This window comes from Megascapheus bottae, unplaced genomic scaffold, assembly GCF_031878675.1.
Source record: "Megascapheus bottae isolate mThoBot1 unplaced genomic scaffold, mThoBot2.hap1 HAP1_SCAFFOLD_57, whole genome shotgun sequence".
NCBI lineage: Eukaryota > Metazoa > Chordata > Mammalia > Rodentia > Geomyidae > Megascapheus > Megascapheus bottae.
Genome location: NW_028327810.1, coordinates 1,200,822 through 1,223,338, shown reverse-complemented (window position 1 = coordinate 1,223,338; position 22,517 = coordinate 1,200,822). Strand labels below are relative to the sequence as shown.

The window sequence follows — 22,517 nt, the reverse complement described above, 5'->3', positions numbered from 1 at the left end:
TTACATTTGAGGGAGAAACAAGAATATATCACTCCAAAGAGAAGCTATATGAATATGTGCACACTAAACCAGCATTACAAAAAATATTTATTAATCGAGAGCAAATTGCAGATCATCAAGAACCCCCATCAAGAAGCAATTACCTATAATTCACTAAACACAAAAGGGGAAAAATAGAAAGAAATTTAGAAGAAAAAATAAATAACAATAGATACTGACCACTCCTCCATAATTTCCCTAAATGTGAATGGGCTGAACAATCCAATCAAAAGACAAAGAGCAGCGGACTGAATTAAGAAAGAAGACCCATCCATATGTTGCCTCCAAAAGACAAACCTCACTGCCAAAAACAGAAGAAAATTTCAAGTAAAAGGATTGAAATGAATTTTCCACTCTAATTCACCATGCAAAAAAAGCAGGAGTAGCAATCTTATCTCCAGCAAAATTAACTTCTCAGTAAAATGAGAACATAAAGATATAGACAGCCACTACATATTAGTAAAGGGTACAATACATACCCATAATATTATGTTATAAACATTATTTTGGGAGCACAGAAATATATCAAACAAATGTTCTTAGAATTATAGAACAAGATAGACTCAAACACAATCATAGTGGGAGACCTCAATACACCACTCTCAACAAATGACAGATCAACTCAACAAAAGTTAAGCAAATACACCATCAATTTAAACAACACTGTAGCCCAGCTGGGCTTAAGAGATATATACAGAGTCTTCCACCCAATGGCAAACTGTTTACATTTTTCTCAGCAGCTCATGGAACACACTCCAAAACAGATCATATAATAGTTCATGCGGAAAACTTAAGCAGATACAATTGTCCTGATATAATCCCATGCACTCTATCTGACCACAGTGGAGTCTGACTAATTCTGAACAATGCTGTCAAAGTAAAAAAACATTAAAGCATTTGGAAGCTGAACAATACACTTCTAAATAACTCCTGTGTTATAGACCAAATCAGAAAAGAAATTCAAAACTTCCTTGAATGTAATGACAATCAAGAGATATCACAAAGGAACTTATGGCACACATCAAAGGCAGTTTTAAGAGGCAAATTTATCTCATTAGGAGCGAATATTAAAAAGACAGAAGAAGAGCATGTAAATAACCTAAAAAACAAACTGAAACACCTAGAGGAGTAAGAAAAATTAATTCTAAAACAAGTAGAAGGACAGAAATAACAAAAATAAAATCAGAAATATCAGAGATTGAAATAACATCTACTATACACAAAACTGATAAATCAAAAAGTTGGTTCTTTGAAAGAGTCAACAAAATAGACAGACCCCTGGCAAGATTAATCAAAAAATGGAGAGGGGAGACTCAAATAAACAAGATTAGAGACCCCACAGGAACCATCAGAACTGATATAGAAGAAATTGAGTCCATAATGAATAAGTACTACCAGGGCCTACATTCAAAGAAACAAGAAAATGTAGTAGAAATGGATGATTTCTTTAAAAATATAGGCTACCTACACTGAACAATGAAGAGGTAAACAAACTGAAAAATCAATCTCTTAGTTTTTGACCATTAAGTATAGTGCCACCTATGGGTGGCAAATTGCATTTATGTCCATACATAATCCTGTATACAAAAATATGACACCACATTCGAATTCCATACTAATTTGGAATAATCCTTTAACATATTCATTGGCACAGAAGCAAGCATTTAGCCAATTAAATTAATAAGTTTTAATTTCCTGTGCTCATTATGCAGGTATATACAAGTACAAGTATCTATTGGCTTTGACTTTTGCAATTGAAGAGTTCAATGAAAACCCTGGTCTTTTACATAATTTGACCCTGGGATTTAATATCTATAATGCTCAGAGGGACATTTGGAAAGTGTTTAAAAATCCCTTCACGAGCCTTTTTAGGAAGTACAACATTCCAAACTACTCTTCTATGAGAGACAGCAAGTCTATAGCAGTAATTACAGGACCATCAGGATTATTATCGGCCCAGATTGGTATATAGCTGGACCTGTACAGGTTTCTATAGGTGAGCGTGGAAGGGGTGTAGGGATATTAAAAAGTGCCTAACCTGTGCCATTTTATGTGTTAGAAGGGAATGATATGAAGAGAATGAATATAAGAACCAATCAAGTTTTGCCATAGCAAGGAGTAAGAATTCAAGGTAATGGAGCATCCACATTGCCATTGTTTGGAAAGTGGAAGGAAAAGTTAGAGCAGGCAAAGGGAATATTTGTATTTTTAAAGCTTATCAATAATTTTTTTTAAATCAGGAAATGGAAAATGATATTAAAGTATAAAATTATGTTGAGCTGGATGCTGATGGACTTATCTCTAACCAGATTAAAGCAGAAAATGCTGTGTGGTTCAAGTGGTAGAGAACTAGTCTTGAAGAAGAAAGTTGAGAAAGTGCATGTAGTCCTGAATTTGTCCCCCTGCACTAGTACACACACACACACACACACACACACACACACACACACACACACAAACACACACACAAGATATTATGTTGGGTGAAGTAAGGCAGGCTCACAAGGAGAAGGGGGCATATATTCTCTCATATGTGAATTTACATCTAAAATATAAACCTGCAATATTTAGTAAACATACATCTGTAAAATATGGTACATATAGAGATGGAATTCCATAGTATAAACTCTCTGATCAACAAACAGTATCAAAAATGGGCACAACAAAATTGAAACATCACTTGTCTGAAGAGGGAAATGTAAAGGGGATATGGAAAGGGGCAAAGAAAAGGAGAGTAGATGGGTGGGAAAATGCAACATATATGTGTAAATATATATGTATCAATATATGTGTATATGTATGTGTGTTTCTATGTATGACAATGGACCTAGGAAATTTGAGGAATAGGTGGGGTTGCTATAGATGGAAAATATTGATAGAAATACTGAGGAGATCAAGGAGCATCATATGAACAAATTGAAATGTTTTACTAATATTAAAAGCAAAGAAAATTTTTCTAAACTAAAAGAAAATTCTATCTTCCACCTACTTCAAGGGTTATTTAATATACACTATGACTAAAATTATGATGGACAGAAATCTTATTCATGAAACTTCTAATTTTCATTCCCTTCAGGTAACTTTTGGGACTTTTGATCATACACTGAGGGACAATTACCACTTACCTGATCTTTATCAAATTGCCTCAAAAGACACCTCAATAGCCACTGTTATGATCTCCTTATTCTTTCATTTTAGCTGGAACTGGGTGGGACTGTAGACCTTTCAAGATGATAATAATTTGTGGATTGTTCCCGAATTGAAAGAACAGATGGACAAGAATAAAATTTGTGTAGAATTTGAGTTAGCATTTCCTACCTCAAGCCTGGCATATATTTTGTAACTCATGGCATTTTAGAAACAGATTGATAAATCTTCAGCAAATGTTTTCATCATACATGGTGAAAATGAAGCCTACTAGGTATGATGAGGTGTATTGAGCAATTTTTAATAATAAGCAAAGTTTGTATCTTGAACTCACAATTGGAGTTCACCATAAGGAAGAAATATTTCATACTAGGTCCATTGCATGGACCTTTCATTTTTTCACACCCAGATGTTTCTGGATTCACAAATTTTGTCAAGGCAGAAGACTTTTTCCTTGCTAGGCTGTGGTTTTCTTTCCTTTAATTGTTCAGATTTTGAGTCTGACTGTGTAACGTGGGAGAATGTGCTCATGAGGCCTCCTTGGATTGGTTGCTGAGGCACAATTATCACATGATTACGTCTTCAGATACTTACAGTATATGCAATGCTGTGTATGCTGTAGCCCAGGCTCTCCATGAGATTCTTCTTCAACAAACGGAAGTACAAACAATGGAGAACAGAAATGGGATCTTGCCTTCCCCTGCACAAGTAAGACCTTCTGTTTTAGATGGCACAAATTACAAACTTTACTTCCTAGTTTTCTTATTGAATAAAATTTAACTAAATATTTTTTCCAAAACCCATGATATCCATTTAAATATCTTTGAGGTAATTTTGATGCGTATTTTAGTACTCTTAAGACAAAGTAGGCCATAACAAGGGTCAAGGGACAAGTCAGCTCCACTTAATGAATACTTGTTTTTTGATGGACATTTTATGAATTCATTTAGTTACAGATAGCCTCACATATTCATAGCAGATCTTTTGAAAACTGTAAATTTACCTTTTCCCTATGAGTTTCTTATGTATTTGCGAAAGATGTCCTGAAAAACAGAATAATCCATACTTTTCATAAGGGTGCTGGTTTCATTCTACTTAGATATTAAAGTTTTATCAAGCTCAAACTGACATTCATGAACTTAGTGATTGTGGCAAACTGTAGCTAGGAAAAAGAAAATAATGGCATTTATGACTATCTATCTACACGAAATCAGGTAGTATTGAAAAGGCTCCATCTTCTCCTTTACTCAGTGACCAAGATTCAAAAAGATTAATTTTATTCCTATATGTATTTTTTATCGACTACTTCATAAGGTGGCTCTGTTATTATTGCATTCTGAATCAGAAATTACAGGCAACCAGGAACTTTATTATTTACCATATATTTCATTGTACTTAATAGAAGGGTTACATTATATTTGCCAGATAGAAGGTATATTAATCCACATACACTGATACCCTTTCTCATGTCTTGGTCCCCAATTAATTCCTCCCCAACTCCAACCCTCATCTTGATTTTTCCCCTTCCCTATCCAATTTCAAATCATCAAATACAAATATATCCAATGTATCAGATAACAAAGTGAGATACTGTAATAATATGAGATAACCAAGGGATAGCAAAAGAGATGAGAGATAGCATAGTATATTAAAGACAACAATCACTCATTATATGGCTTTTGTTTCTATATACTAGAGGTACTTTCATTTAGCATCATACTATATGGCCTTATGTATCTAGGTTTTGCTCTATTGCAACTCTCCTCTATGAGAGCCCAAGGATTCTACCGATTAGGACAAATGAGGGAAACCATTGAGCCTATGTTCCTTTGAGTCTGGCTTACTTCACTTAATGTGATTTTTTCTAAGTCTTTCCATTTCCTAACAAATTTGGCGATGTCATTCTTTCTGACAGCAGCATAGAATTCCATTGTGTACAAATACCACAACTTGTTGATCCACTCATCAACTGAGGGACATCTAGGTTGGTTCCATATCTTTGGTGTGTTGAATAGTGTTGCAATTAACATAGTGGATTTAGTATGCCCTTGTTTCTGGATGGTTGGGTAAATGCCAAGTAGTGGAATTGCTGGGTCATAGGGGAGCTCTATGTTTAGTCTTTTGAGGAACTGCCATACTGCTTTCCATAGTGGTTGAACAAGTTTGCACTCCCACCAACAGTGTAGTAGTGATCCCTCCTGGCCATATCCCCTCCACCATCTGTTGTTATTAATTTTCTTGTGGAATCTTAGAGTTGTTTTGATTTACATTTCTTTTATGACCAGAGATATTGAGCATTTCTTCATGTGTCTATAGGCCATTTTTATTTCTTCTTCAGAGAAGACTCTCTTTTTATTTCTTCTTCAGAGAAGACTCTCTTTAAGTCTTTGGCTCATCCTTTAATGGGATGGTTGATTTGTTGGAGATTAGTTTTGGAGTGATTCAATTTTTTGAGCTGTGGATATGTTTTAGATATGAGGCCTGTGTGTATTGAATTGTTAGTGAAGATCTTCTCCAGTTCTGTAGACTTCCTAATTAATTTACTAGCTATGTCCTTTGCCATACAAAACCTGTGCAGTTTAATTCAGTCCCACTTATTCAGCCTTTCTCTGATTTGTTGTGATTCTTGGTCCTTATTAAGAAAGTTTCAACCTGTGCCAAGGAGGCCTAGCGTATCTCCTATTCCTTCTTGAAAAGTTTACAGTGTGTTGGCTTTTACCTTGAGGTCTTTGATCCATTTGGAGTTAATTCTAGTGCAGAGGGACAAAGAAGGATTCAACTTTAGTTTTCTGCAGGTGCTTAACCAATTCTGCCAGCACAACATGTTGAAAAGCTATCTTTCTTCCATTCTATTTTTTTGGCTCCCTTGTCAAAGATTAGGTGGCCATGGGTCTGTGGTTTAATATCTGGGTCCTCAGTTCTATTCCATTGGTCTTCAGCCAGCTCTTGTGCCAGTACCAAGCTGTTTTGATAATTATAGCTCGGTAATAGAGTCTAAAGTTTGGAATTGAAATTCCTCAGGTGCTGTTCTTTCTGCTAAGAAGTGTTTTTGCTATACGGGGTCTTTTATTATTCCATATGAAATTTTGGATTGCCTCTTCTGTTTCTTGAGAGGATGACATTGGGATATTGTTGGGAATTGCGTTGAATTTGTAGATAGCCCTTGGCAAGATTGTTATTTTCACAATGTTGATTCTTCCAATCCATGAGAAGGGGAGTCTTTTCCATTTCCTTAGTTCTGTTTTAATTTCCTTTTTTCAGGGTTGTAAAGTTTTCATCAAAAATGTCCTTTAGGAAGCAGAAAATGGTGCCAAGACAATAGGGACACTGCCTAGCTCTCTCCCATAAAAAGAGAGAACCAGGGAATCCCACAAGCCAACTACCTTAAGAAATCCACAACAACAAACTCAAGAAGCAATGGAGAAGGACTGAAACCAGAAAAGAAATTCAGATAAAGCTTACATCCAAGTTTCTCAAAGAATTTGAAATGTGAGGACCCCTCCCCTACCCCTAGCTTCCAGCTCCAAGCTGGGAAAAGTGGCTGCTGTGGAGGGCACCGGGTCGGCTAGACCCGACCACCACAGAAACCAGCATAGGACCGGGCCAGCAAGCGGCAGAAGCCAGACACAGGAACCAGCACAGACCAGAAAAGCAAGCAGCGGAACCCAGATATGGACAACAGGTGGCGGCAGAGATCAGAGGGGCGTGAATGATACTCCAACACTGTGGAGCAGCCCACAGTCAAACACAGAGGAGTGAATAGCACATTGGGTAGCCCAGCAGGTAGCCCAGTGTGTCCCCAAACCCATCGGGAACGCAGAGATGGTGCCAAGCTATAGAACTTAACACAGACACATCCACCCCCACCCCGAGAAATACTGGCAAGGACAGGGGGGCAAAGAATTTAGAATCCTTTAGCTTCCCTCAACAGCCCCCTCCCCAAGGCCATTGACTGGAGACTGATAGGCAGGTGGGTGCTAAGACCCAGCACCCCAACAAGGGAGGCTGACCTGACCCTTCTTCCACCTGTCCAACAGGGTTCTACCCCAGGCCTCTGACTGGAGACTGACAGGCAGATGGGCGCTAAAACCCAGCACCCCACCAAGGGAGGCAAAGTTGTCCCTGCTCCCACCCATCAAACAGGTTCATCTCCCAGGCCTCTGACTGGAGACTGACAGGCGTGAGGGCACTAAAACCCAGCACCCTACCAAAGGGGGCAGATGTGTTCCTGCTACCACCCGCCCAACAGGTTCCTCTCCCAGGCCTTTGATCTGAGACTGACAGGTGGGCAGGCGATAAGACACAGTACACCACCGAACTGGGCAGAGGTGTCCCATCTCACCTGCCCAACACGTTCCTCTCCCAGGCCACGGGAACTGAAGGGTGGGGAGTGCTGAGATCCTGCCTTCCAACAGTGGATGGGGTGTGCGGCACTCTAGGAGCCAGTGTCTGCCCTCCTCAAATCTTCAGCTGGACATCCTCCACCTGGAAATCCCGAGCAAGACAGTACTAAGGGCCCCCCCTACAGTCACAGACTCTGACAAAGCAGAGGAAACACAGCAGGGAATTTAAGGGCAGACCTGCAGCCACGCTCACCTTATGATAATCAGAAAGGCGCATTTCTGCCCTTGCAGCCCATGTCCTCAGCTGGACCCCGCCCCTGGGCACAGAGTGGACACCAGCTGGCCTACCTGAGAGTCCCTGGAAACCCCAGGGACCCTTGGCCGGGGGCTCGCCCCTGGAAGCAGCACAGGAAAACCAACCATCTGCCCAGCACGCTGAGACTGAAGCGCGATCCATCCCACGGCCCACTGTGAGGACACTGGTTAGGCCGAGAGCTAGTCGTACAGCAGCACACAGCCTCGGGGAACAGGCTGAACCCCTGCAAAAACTGTAAACACTGACCTAGTCAGCAGAGGAATCAGTTTGGCCGAGAACAACAGGTATACACAGATTCCCAGAATGACCAGTCACATTCCAAGTAATGACCGCCACCTACTGACCACAGAGCAAACTACAACAGTTCTCAATGCCTACAAGAGCGCAAAGAATTACCACAGACATAAATAATCAAATTCCCATGCAAAGCCCAAAAGGCAACAAGAGCGAAGCGACAAGAGAGATGCGACCATCCAAGAAATGACAACTGAAGAGACATGAAATATGACTCAAATCAAGGAGATGCTTTTGGAAATGAAGGTTGAATTCCAAAAACAAAAGCAAGAAATTTCCAAGGAACTCTTTGAATTCAAAAGAGAAGTGGAAGAAAAGTTCAATACCCTCTCTGCAGACATGATCAGCTCAGTGTCCACACTTCAAGCAAAAATGAAGGCAGTAAGCAGTAGATTGACTGAGATGGAGAATAGAACATCAGGAACGGCAGATAAAACACAAGAGCTGGAACAGAGAATCTTCAACTTGGAAAAATCAGTCAGAATCCACCAGAGAGATCTCAATGAACTGGCAGATGCAGCAAAGAAGTCTAATCTTTGTATAATAGGGATTGATGAGGGTGCAGAATTTCAGAACAAAGGAATGCAACCCTATTCACCAAAATCATATCAGAGAACTTCCCCGACATCAAAAGGGAAAATACTCACATTCTTGAAGGTTTCAGGACTCCAAACAGGCAAAATCCTAGAAAGAACTCATCTAGACATATCAAAGTAAAGACACTAGACCTGAATACCAAGGAATGCATCTTAAATGCTGCAAAAACAAAGAAAGACTTAAAATGGGAAAAAAATCGAATTACAGCAGATCTTTCCACGCAAAACCTAAATGCAAGAAAAGCTTGGAAAAACATCACTGATGTCCTGAAGAACAAAAACTACCAAACCAGACTGATATATCCAGCAAAACTAGCATTTACATTTGAGGGAGAAACAAGAATATTTCACTCCAAAGAGAAGATTTATGAATAGGTACACAATAAACCAGCGTCACAAAAAATACTATTTAATCGAGAACAAACTGTAGAACATCAAGAACCCCCAACAAGAAGCAAATATCCATAATTTAAAAAACACAAAAGGGGGAAAGAAGAGAGAGAAAGAAACTTACAAGTAAAAGTAAATAATGACAATGGACACTGACCACTTCTCCATAATCTCCCTAAAAGTGAACGCGCTGAACAATCCAATCAAAGGCACAGAGCAGCAGACTGGATTAAGAAACACCACCCATGCATATGTTGCCTCCAAGAGACCCACCTCACTGACAAAGACAGAAACAAATTCCAAGTGAAAGGATGGAAACGAATTTTCCACTCCAATGCACCATGCAAAAAAGCAGGCATAGCAAACTTAATCTCCGACAAAATTAACTTCTCAGTAAAATCACTACATAAAGATAAAGATGGCCATTATATATTAGTAAAGGTACAATCCATGCCCATAATATTACAGTTAGAATCATTTACTCCCCCAACACGGGAGCACCAAATTTCGTTAAACAAACTCTCTTAGAATTACAGAACAAAATAAACTCAAACACAATCATATTGGGAGACCTCAATACACCACTCTCAACAAACGATAGGTCAACTCAACAAAAATTAAGCAAAGACACCATCAACTTAAACGACACCATACACAGCTGGGCTAAACAGATATACAAAGAGTCTTCCACCCAATGGCAAAACTTTTTACATTTTTCTCAGCAGCACATGGAACACATTCCAAAATAAATCATATAATAGTTCATACAGAAAACGTAAGCAGATACAAGATCACTGATATAATCCCATGCTTTCTATCATACCACACTGGGGTCTGACTAATTCTGAACAATGCAGTCAAAGTCAAAACCAGTCAATCATTTGGAAGCTGAACAACACACTTCTGAATAACTCCTGGGTAACAGATCAAATCAGAAATGAAAAACAAACTTCCTTGAATGTATTGACAATCAAGAGACATCAAAACGGTATTTATGGGACACAACAAAGACAGTTTTAAGAGCAAATTTTTCTCACTTGGAGTGCATATTAAAAAGACAAAGGAAGAGTATGTACATAACATAAAAAAATGAAACACCTAGAAGAGCAAAAAAAAGTTAATTCTAAAACAACTAGAAGGACAGAAATAACAAAAATAAAATCAGAAATATCAGAGATTGAAATAAGATCTACTATACACAAAACTAATGAATCAAAATTTGGTTCTTTGAGTCAAAAAATAGAGAGACACCTGGCAAGATTAATCAAAAAAAGGAAAGAGGAGACACAAATACACAAGATTAGAGACCCCACGGGAACAATCACAACTGATTCCCAAAAATTCAGTCCATAATGAATACCTACTATCAGGGTATATTCAAAGGAACAAGAAAATCTAGTAGAAATGGATGATTTCTTAAATAAATATGGGTTACCCACACTAAACAACGATGAGGTAAACAAATTGAGCAGACCAATCTCTTAGAACAAAATTGTGGAAGCAATCAGGGAAATGCCAACCAAAAAGAGCCCAGGTCCAGATGGATGCACTGTGGAACTCTATAAGACGTTGAAGGATGAAATAACACCTATACTCTTGAAACTCTTCCGAGAAATAGAAACACAAGGAGCAATAACAAACTCATTTTATGAAGCTAATATTACTCTCATTCCCAAACCAGGGAAAGACCCAACAAAAAAAAGAAATCTACAGACCTATCTCTCTAATGAACATAGACACACAACTCCTCAATAAAATATTAGCCAACAGAATCCAGAAACAAATTTTAAAAAATCATACAATATGATCAAGTAGGTTTCATCCCACAGATGCAAGACTGGATAACCATTTGCAAATCAATCAATATAATACATCACACCAATGGATCTAAGGACAAGAATCATATGATAATTTTTCTGGATGCAGAGAAGGCATTTGACAAAATACAACATCCATTCAGGTTGAAAGCACTAGAAAAAAATAGGAATAAGTGGTACATTCCTCAAAATAGTGAAAGCTATATATGAAAAACCTACAGCCAGTATTGTACTAAATGGTGAAATACTGGAACCATTCACCTTAAAATCAGGAACTAGACAGGGATTTCCATTCTCTCCACTTCTTTTCAATACAGTGCTAGAAAACTTAGCTGGAGCAATAAGGCAAGGAAAGGACATCAAAGGGATCCACATAGGGAAAGAAGAAATTAAACTCTCCCTATTCGCAGATGACATGATCCTCTACTTGAGTCACCCAACAAACTCCACTCCCAAACTACTAGAATTAATAAACTACTTTAGCAAAGTGACAGGATACAAAATTAATCTTCAGAAGTCAGTAGACTTCTTATACACCAACAATACACAAACAGAAGGCCAAATCAAGAAAATGATTCAAAAATGAAATGATCAAGAAAATGAAACAAAAGCCATATAATGAATGATTGTTGTCCTTAATGTACTATATTGTCTCTCATCTCCTTTGCTGTCCCTTGGTAATCTCATATTGTTATAGTATCTCACTTTGTTATCTGATATATTGAGTTTATTTGTATTTGGATATTTGAAATTTGATAGGGAAGGGGGGAAAACCAAGACGGGTGGGGGGTGGGGGGGGAGGGAAATGGGTACCAAGACATGTGAAAGGTTATCAATGTACGTGAATTAATGCACCTTCTATCTGGCAAATATCATGTAACCCTTTTACTAACTACAATAAAAAACAAAACAAAACAAAACAAAAAAGAAAATGATCCCATTCGCAATAGCCCCCAAAAGAATAAAATAATTAGGAATATATTTAACCAAAGATGTAAGGGAATTATTCAATGAAAACTATAAAAGCCTAATGAAAGAAATTAAAGATGACACTAGGAAATGGAAAGACATCCCATGCTCCAAGCTAGGGAGAACCAACATAGTGAAAATGGCTATACTGCCAAAACTGATATACAAATTCAATGCAATTCCCATCAAAATCCCAAAGACATTCTTTATGGAAATTGAAGATATAATCCAAAGATTCATATGTAGCAAGAAAAGACCTAGAATAGCCAAAACAATTCTAGGCAAAAAGAGCAATGCTGGTGGTATTACAATGCCAGACTTCAAACTCTACTATACAGCCATAATAACAAAAACTGCTTGGCTTTGGATTATATCTTCAATTTCCATAAAGAATGTCTTTGGGATTTTGATGGGAATTGCATTGAATTTGTATATCAGTTTTGGCAGTATAGCCATTTTCACTATGTTGGTTCTCCCTAGCTTGGAGCATGGGATGTCTTTCCATTTCCTAGTGTCATCTTTAATTTCTTTCATTAGGCTTTTATAATTTTCATTGAATAATTCCTTTACTTCTTTGGTTAAGTATATTCCTAAGTATTTTATTCTTTAGGGGGCTTTTGGAGATGGGATCATTTTTTGATTTGGCCTTCTGTTTGTGTATTAGTGTATAAAAAGGCTACTGAATTCTGAAGGTTGATTTTGTATCCTGCCACTTTGCTAAAGTGGTTTATTAATTCTAGTAGTTTGGGAGTGGAGTTTGTTGGGTCACTCAATAGAGGATCATGTCGTCTGTGAATAAGGATAGTTTAATTTCTTCTTTCTCTATGCGGATCCCTTTGATGTCTTTTTCTTTTCTTATTGCTCTGGCTAAGGATTCCAGCACTATAGTGAAGAGAAGTGGAGAGAGTTGGCATCCCTGTCTAGTTCCTGATTTTAAGGTGAATGGTTCCAGTATTTCACCATTTAGTACAATACTGGCTGTAGGTTTTTCATATATGACTTTCACTATTTTGAGGAATGTACCTCTTATTCTTATTTTTTCTAGTGCTTTCAACATGAATGGATGTTGTATTTTGTCAAATGCCTTCTCCGCATCCAGAGAAATTATCATATGATTCTTATCCTTAGCTCTATTGATATGATGTATTACATTGATTGATTTGTGAATGTTAAACCAGCCTTGCATTTGTGAGATGAAGCCCACTTGATCATAGTGTATGATTTTTTAAAATTTCTTTCTGGATTCTGTTGGCTAATATTTTATTGAGGAGTTTTGCATCTGTGTTCATTAGAGAGATAGGTCTGTAGTTTTCTTTTTTTGTTGGGTCTTTCCCTGGTTTGGGGATGAGAGTAATATTAGCTTCATAAAATGAGTTTGGTATTGCTCCTTGTGTTTCTATTTCTCGGAAGAGTTTCAAGAGTATAGGTGTTATTTCATCTTTAAATGTCTTGTAGAATTCCGCAGTGAAACCATCAGGACCTGGGCTTTTTTTGGTTGGCATTTCCCTGATTGCTTCCACAATTTCGTTGTAAGAAATTGGTCTGTTCAATTTGTTTACCTCATCGTTGTTCAGTTTGGGTAGCCTATATTTATTTAAGAAATCATCCATTTCTACTAGATTTTCTTGTTTCTTTGAATATAGGCTCTGGTAGTACCTATTCATTATGGACTGGATTTCTTGGGAATCAGTTGTGATTGTTCCCGTGGGGTCTCTAATCTTGTTTATTTGAGTCTCCCCTTTCCTTTTTTCGATTAATCTTGTCAAGGGCCTGTCAATTTTGTTGACTCTTTCAAAGAACCAGCTATTTGATTTATCAATTTTGTGTATAGTAGATCTTATTTCAATCTCTGATATTCCTGATTTTATTTTTGTTATTTCTGTCCTTCTAGCTGTTTTCGAATTAACTTTTTCTTGCTCCTCTAGGTATTTCAGCTTTTTTTAAGGTTATTTACATGCTCTTCTTGTGTCTTTTTAATATGCGCTCATAGTGCGATAAATTTGCCTCTTAGAACTGCCTTTGCTGTGTCCCATAAGTTTCTTTGTGATGTTTCTTGATTGTCATTACATTCAAGGAAGTTTTTAATTTCATTTCTGATCTGATCTGTTACCCAGGGGTTATTCAGAAGTGTGTTGTTCAGTTTCCATGTGATTGAATGTTTTTTTAACTTTGACTGCATTGTTCAGGATTAGTCTGACTGCACTGTGGTCTGATAGGATGCATGGGATTATATCAGACTTTTTGTATCTGCTTAAGTTTTCTGTATGAACTATTATATGATCTATTTTGGAATGTGTTCCATGTGCTGCTGAGAAAAATGTAAAAAGTTTCGCCGTTGCCTGGAAGACTCTGTATGTATCTGTTAAGTCCAGCTGGGCTATGGTGTCATTTAAGTCGATGGTGTCTTTGCTTATCTTTTTTTGCGTTGACCTGTCATTTGTTGAGAGTGGAATATTGAGGTCACTGACAATGATTGTGTTTGAGTCTATCTTGTTCTGTAGTTCTAAAAGTGTTTGTTTGAAGAATTTGGGTGCTCCCGTGTTGGGAGAGTAGATGATTTTAACTGTAATATTATGGGCATGGATTGTACCCTTTACTAATATATAATGGCAGTCTCTATCTTTGTATACTGATTTTACTGAGATGTTAATTTTATCGGAGATTAAGATTGCTACTCCTGCTTTTTTGCATGGTGCATTGGAGTGGAAAATTCATTTCCAGCCTTTCACTTGGAATTTGTTTCTGTCTTTGTCTGTGAGGTGTGTCTCTTGGAGGCAACATATGGATGGGTGGTGTTTCTTAATCCAGTCTGCTGCTCTGTGTCTTTTGATTGGATTGTTCAGCCTGTTCACTTTTAGGGAGATGATGGAGACATGGTCAGTGTCCATTGTTGTTATTTATTTTTACTTCTAAGTTACCTTCTCTTTTTTCCCCTTTTGTGTTTAGTGAATTATAGATGTTTGCTTCTTGATGGGGGTTCTTGGTGTTCTACAATTTGTTCTCGGTTAATTAGTATTCTTTGTAACACTGGTTTAGTGTGCACGTATTCATAAATCTTCTCTTTGGAGTGAAATATTCTTGTTTCTCCCTCAAATGTAAATGCTAATTTTGCTGGATATATCAGTCTGTGTTGGCAGTTGTTAGTCTTCAGGACATCAGTGATGTTTTTCCAAGCTTTTCTTGCATTTAGGGTTTGCATGGAGAGATCTGCTGTAATTCGAATGCTCTTCCCATTATAGTATAGCTCCTTCTTTGTTTTTGCAGCATGGAAGATCAATTCCTTGGTATTTGGGTCTAATGTCTTTACTATGATATGTCTAGGTGAGTTCGTTCTAGGATCTTGCCAGCTTGGAGTCCTGAAACCTTCAATAATGTGAGTATTTTTCCTTTTGAAGTTGGGGAAGTTCTCTGCTATGATTTTGGTGAATAAAGGTTGCATACCTTTGTCCTGGAATTCGGCCCCCTCCTCAATCCCTATTATACGAAGATTAGACTTCTTTGCTACATCTGCCAGTTCCTGGAGCTCTCTCTGGTAGATTCTGACTGATTTTTCCAGGGTGGCGATTCTCTGTTCCAGCTCTTGTGTTTTGTCTTCCGTTTCTAATGTTCTATTCTCCATCTCCATCAATCTGCTCCTTAATGTCTCCATTTTTGCTTGAAGTGTGGTCGCTGAGCTGATCATGTCTGCTCTGAGGGTATTAATCTTTTCTTCCATTTCTCTTTTGAATTCAAGGAGCTCTTTGGAGATTTCCTGCTTATGTTCCTGGAATTGTTTTTGGAGTTCTGTTTTAATCTCTTTAGTCATGTTCACAATCATCTCCTTGAATAGGATAATGTTTCGTGTCTCTTCAGGTGTCATTTCTTGGGATGGTGACATCTCTCTCGTCCCTTCGCTCTTGTTGCCTTTTGGGCTTTGCGTGGGACTTTGGTTATTTATGTATGTCGTAATTCGTCTTTGCGCTCTCCTCGGCATCGAGAACTGTTGTTGTAGTTCACTCTGTGGTCAGTAGGTAGCCGTTCTTGCTTGGATTTGGACCGTGGTTCTGGGAATATGTGAATACCTGTGGTTCTCAGCCAAGTTGATTCCTCTACTGACTATGTCAGAGTTTGCCATTTTTGTAGGTGTTCGGTCGATTACCAGAGGCTGTGTGCTGCTGTACGACTAGCTCCCAGCCCATCCAGTGGCCTCACAGTGGGCCGTGGGATGGATCTGGGAGCTTCAGTCTCAGCGTGCTGGGCAGATGGTTGGTTTTCCTGTGCTGGCTCTAGGAGCGGGCCCCCAGCCAAAGGACTGAGGTTTGGGAGTTTCCAGGGGCTCTCAGCAGGACCTGCAGTTGTCTGCTCTGTTCCCAGGGGCGGGGCCCGGCTGAGAAGGTGTGCTTCAAGGGCAGAGCCGTGCCTTTCTGATTCTCAGAAGGCAAGCTTGGCTGCTGGTCCGCCCTTCAGTTCCCTGCTGCTTTGTCAGAGAGTCTTTGACTGTGGGGGTCCCCTCGGTGCTGTCTCAGGATTCCCTGCTAGAGGATGCCCGGCTCAAGATTTGAGGGGGATAGATGCTGGCTCCTATTGACCCGTACACCCCACCCACTGTTGTAAGGCAGGGACACAGTGATCCCCCCTCTCCTGACCCAGTGGCCTGGGAGAGGAACCAGGTGGGCGGGTGGGAGCTGGGACACACCCGCCTCCCCTAGTGGGGTGCTGGGTCTTGGCGTAGCCCACCTGTCAGTCTCCAGTCAGAGGCCTGGGAGAGGAACCTGGTGGGCGGGTGGGGACTGGGACACCTCTGCCTCCCTTGGTGGGGTGCTAGGTCTTAGCGCCTCCCACCTGTCAATCTCCAGTCATTGGCCTGGGGGAGGGGGCTGTTGAGGGAAGGGACAGGATTCTAAATTACTTGCCCCCCTGCTCCTGCTCTTCTCAGGCAGGGTGGAGGGTTCTAAGTTAAGTTCTATGGCTTGGCACCCTCTCTGTGTTTCGGGGCCCGCTGCGGTACTCATGCCTCTGCGTTCCTTTGTGGGAGCTGCACGTTGTTGGAGAATCCTTCACTCCCCTTGGATCTCTGCCTCCTCTTGTGGTCTGCGTCTGGGTTCCGCTGCTTGCTTTTCTGATTCCGCGTCTTGGTTCTGCTGCTTCTATGGCTCGCTGATCCGGTTGCCCGGCCCAGCGCAGCCCGGACCGGCTCACTCCGCCGCCCCCTCCTCCACTGCTTTTCTTGTCTCAGAGCCGGTGCAGTGGGTGAGGGGGTCCTCGCATTCTGAATTCTTTGAGAAAGTTGGATGTGAGCTTTATCTACATTTCTTTTCCAGTTTGGGTCCTTTTCTGTTGCTTCTTGAGTGTGTTGTTGTGGATTTCTTAAGGTAATTGATTTATGGGACTCCCTGGTTCTCTCTTTTTGTGAGAGAGAGCTAGGCAGCATCCCTATTGTGTCGGCACCATCTTCCTCCTCAACACTTAAGTTTTATTCTAATACTTTCCAAATTTTGTACTCAAATACACTACCTACTTACCAACTTAGGTCCGTTATCCTTACGTTATACATTTTCTTCATTACTACAAAATTCTTACACTCCTACATTAATATTCTTGTACCTCCTCTGACATTTCTCATCCTAGTTTTCTATCTCTGGACCTCTGTTTGTCTTTCAACCCTTATACAGCACGATCTACACTTGATGGCTGTTCAGCAATACTGTATATCTAGGTGGTTAATTATTCTCTAGGCTCAGAGGGACTTAAAAACAATAGAGATTGGTTTGAGAGGCTTATTGATTTGGGTATAAATCGCTTATCAGTGGTTGTATTAGACTGGTTTGAAAGTGCACAAAAAGAAAGAGAGATAACACCAATCAAAATTTGTGAACATCTAGTGTCTGCGAGCTACAGAGGTCTTGGTTGGTTATATCTGAAAAACTATAATCGTGTTTAGTATTAATCTTGCTCCCATTTTCAAGTGGGCAGAACAAGAAACTCAAGAAAAATGGCAAATCAAGAATCAACATCCCCCTCCCGATGTAAACAGACAATGGAACAGTCACTGGCAAACCTAGTGGAGAGTCTTCCAAGTGCTATACAAGTACAATTGATAAACATCATTAATGAAAAATGTGAAAATATAAAGAAAGAGATAAGGTAGGAAGCCATAGCTAAACAAGAGGAAACCATAAACAAGGTGATAAGTGAAAAAGAAGAAGCCATAAAAGAGGCCATAATAAAAGTTTTTCAAAGAAAGATGGAAGAATTCATAGAATCAACAAATAAAAAGATGACAGAACTTCAGCAAATGTCCAAAAAAAATAAAGTTACTGAGCTAACCACTCAAATGGAAATCAAGGAGCTAAAGAAATCCATACATGATCTAAAAGTGATGCAAGGCACCAAAAATGAGCAATTAGAAGCAAGGGAGATGAAAAATAAAGTAGATGGCTTTGATAGCAGGTTAGATAATGCAGAGGAGAGAATTTCCGCGCCTGAAGATAATTTAGTTATTATAGAGAAAGAAAAGAAAATGAGTCAATTCAAATCTAGGAAAAATGAGAGAGTGCTTCAGGAGATCCAAGATATAATTAGGAAGTATAATTTAAGGCTAATTGGTATAGAGGAGGGCTTGGAGAAAGTGGTAAATGGCATTGGAAATATACTTCAGGGAATTATCTCAGAGAATTTCCCAAATATCCAGAAGGGCAAGCCCATCCAGATACAAGAAGCTTTTAGAACCCCAAACAGACCTGACCAGAAAAGAACATCCCACCGCCACATCGTAATCTGAACTGGATCAATAGAAACCAAAGAAAGGATCCTAAAGGCAGCCAGGGAAAAGAGATCAGTAATTTATAAAGGCAAACCAACAGAATAACCCCAGATTTCTCAGCAGAGTCCATGCAAGCAAGAAGTGACTGGAAACATATATTTCATGCCCTGAAGTCAAATGACTACCAACCAAGAATACTGTACCCAGCTAAACTCTCATTCATAACTGAGGAAACAATAAATACATTCCATTCCAGGGAAAAGCTGCAACAATATGTTGCAACAAAACCAACACTACAGAGAATTCTGAAAGATGTTCTATACATAGAAAACCAAAATAAATGCAATATAGGGAAAGAAATGGCACCTAAACAGCATACCATCTAAGGACCACAAGAACTGTCAAGACACAGGCCCTAATAAAAACTTTCAAAAATGGTAGGAACTAATAAATATCTCTCAATCCTAACACTCAATGTCAATGGACTCAACTCTCCAATTAAACGGCATAGGCTGTCTGTTGGATCAAAAAGCAAGAGCCATCGTTCTGCTGTCTTCAAGAGACACATCTTACCCAAAAAAACAATCATCTTTTGAAAGTGAGAGGTTGGAATAAACTCTATCAAGCTAACAGCCCCCATAAACAGGCTGGAGTTGCCATCCTCATATCACATAAAATAGACTTCAAACTAAAATTAGTAAGAAAAGACAAAGAAGGTTACTACATACTACTAAAGGGATCTTTCCTCCAAGAAGACATAACGATCCTAAATATTTACACACCCAATCCTGGAGCTCCGAACTTCATCACGCAAACTTTACTTACACTGAAACCATACATAGGTCGAAACACAGTGATTGTCGGTGAGTTTAACACATCACTCTCACATATGGACAGATCAAAAAGGCAAAAACTCAACAGAGAAACCTTAGAACTGAACAACAATATAGACCAACTAGATCTAACAGACATCTGCAGAATATTCCACCCAGCAACAACACAATATATGTTTTTCTCAGCAGCACACGGAATATTTTCCAAAATAGACCACATCTTAGGCCATAAAGCAAACCTGGACAGATTCAGAAACACTGATATAATTCCATGCACACTCTCAGACCACAAAGGCATCAAATTGGAACTGAACACACATTTTTATTCCTATAACTTAGAATTCTTGCGGCAGCAGAGCAAGTGCTCTGGGTTAGGTTTATTTAAGAATCAGGCAGAGGGTCAGGAATTTTGCCTAGTTTGTTTGCCTAACATGCCCAAAGACCCAGGTTCAATTCCTTGGTACTACATACATAGAAAGGTCAGAACTGGTGCTGTAACTAATTGGTAGAGCTCCAGCCTTGAGAAAAGCCCAAGGACAGTGCTTAGGCCTGAGTTCAGTCCCCAGGACAGAAAAAAATTAAAAAAAAAAAGAATCACAATCAGGCACAAGTATTGTGCATAGCATGATTTTAAACCTTCAAAGTGTGATTTGATTATCTGTTCCTGTAGAGATGAATAGAAGAGACAAATATAACCACTGAAAGGAAGGAGCATAGTGTGCTATACAGACATAGAGGAACATGCAAGGTTTACATACCACATTTTTTTGCCAGTGCTGTCCCTTGAACTCATGGACTGAGCACTCTCATTGGGTTTCAAAGGCTAGCTCTCTAGCCCCAGCACCATTTCCATCTTTTTCTTTGTATGTGGTAATAAGGAATCAAACTCAGAGATAAATGCATATTTGCCAGGCACTCTACCACTAGGCAACACTCTTGGCCCCACTATATAAAATTTTGAATGAGGGTTTGACTTGTGTACATAAGTCTGAGATTTATGTCAGCATGAGGAAGACATAAAAGTATTTGTAGGGTATTAAAATGACAAGAAATAATATGTACAATCATGATTGCCAGTAAAGACTTTCACTCCGACTAAATTATGAGAATGTATGAATTACTGTGAGAACATGAAGAATGCATAAAAGTAATACTGAACATATCTGGTAATATTTACTTTATGCTACTAAGTATTCACTTGTCCGAATGATCGCTATCTAGGGATTTCCTTATTTCCTTTCTAAGTACTGTAAAGGGGCTAATGAGAATTGGATGTTCTTATGAGATTTGGAGCAGTGTGTGAACTGTCCAGATCATCAGTATGCCAACACAGAGAGGAACCAGTGCTTCCTAAGAGCTGCAAGTTTCCTGGCTTATGGAGAACCCTTAGGGGTGGCCTTGGCCTATATGGCTCATTTTTATCTACAATCACAGCAGTTGTTTTGGGGGTATTTGTGAAATATAAGAACACTGCCATTGTCAAGGCAAATAACCAGACTCATAGCTATATCCTGCTCATCTCCATCATCTTCTACTTTCTCTGTTCCTTGCTCTTTATTGGCGGTCCCAACACAGTCACCTGCATTCTACAACAAACCACATTTGGAATTGTGTTCACTGTAGCTGTTTCTGCTGTCTTAGCCAAACTGTAACTGTAGTTCTGGCCTTCAAGGTCACTCTTCCAGCAAGAAGGATGATTTGGCTATTGGTATCAGGGGCTCCTAACTTCATCATTCCCATCTGCACCCTGATCCAGGGGACTCTCTGTGGAATTTGGCTTGGAACCTCTCCTCCCTTCATTGACACAGATGCATACTCTGAACATGGTCACCTCATCATGTTATGTAGCAAGGGCTCCCTCACTGCTTTCTACTGTGTCTTGGAATACCTGGGCTCCCTGGCCTTGGCCAACTTCACTGGGGCTTTTTTGCCAGGAACCTGCCTAACACCTTCATTGAAGCCAAGTTCCTGACCTTCAGAAAGCTGTTGTTCTGCAGTGTCTTCCTCAGTTTCCTGCCTATTTACCACAGTGCCAAAGGGAAAGCCATGGTGACTGTAGAGGTCTTCTCTATCTTGGCCTCCAATGCTAGGCTTCTGGGCTGAATCTTTGCCCCCAAGTGCACATCATTTTGATAAGACCAGATAATAATTCTGGGCATGGCTTCTGGGACAGAAGCCATCTTCAAACAAATAGGCCATTTTAAGCTGAAATTTAAATATTTGACCAAATATACTCATTTGTGTTCTTGGAATCACTTCAACATATGAGTGACATTCATTTCCCTAGTAATGGTACAGTCACATTAGTAGCCAGAGCCAGGTAAATTTGAATTTTATTCTGTATTTTTTGGTTCTTTCTATTTGCTCTTTATTTAACCTTCCATCTCCTTTCATCTTCACTATTATATTTAGTGTGTGTGTGTTTGTGTGTGTGAGTGTGTGTATGTGTATGTCTGTGTGCGCATGTATAATAAGGCTTGAACTCTGCCTGGCCACTGTCCCTGAGCTCTACAGCTCTAGGATACCACATTCCCCTTAAGCCAACTCCCATTTCCCATTTTCTAGAGGTTATTTGGAGATAAGTGTCTCAGGTTCTTTTGTTCCTAGGCTGCTTTGAAGCTTGATCCTCAGATCTCAGCCCCCTAGTTGCTAGGATTATAGGCATAAGCCACCACAACCAGCTTCACTATTATATTCTCACTTCTGACTTGCTTTCTTATATTGCTTTATTAATAACTTGTCTAAAATTTGTTATTTTGTGTCAGTTCTAGGGCTTCAACTTGAAGTTTGGGTACTGTGACTGAGTATATTTGTTCAAAGCTAAGTGCTTTACCTCTTAAGCCACAGCCTCACTGTTGGATCTTTGGTGGTTAACTGAAGATAACATTCTCATGAGCTTTTTTGTCCAGGTTGGTTTCCAACTGTGTTAATCAAATCCCAGCTCTTTGAGTACCTAGGAACTAAATTTTAAAGTACATTAATTTTGCATGCATATTATTATGCTGCTTAGTCTTCAAATCCATTTCAATAA

At 39.3% G+C, this 22,517-nt stretch overlaps 1 pseudogene; it reads left to right on the top strand.

Annotated features, from left to right (window-relative positions):
* The first annotated feature begins 10,575 nt into the window (after window positions 1-10,575).
* Window positions 10,576-21,619, top strand: LOC150039155 (vomeronasal type-2 receptor 116-like; annotated as a pseudogene).
* The last annotated feature ends 898 nt before the right edge of the window (window positions 21,620-22,517 follow it).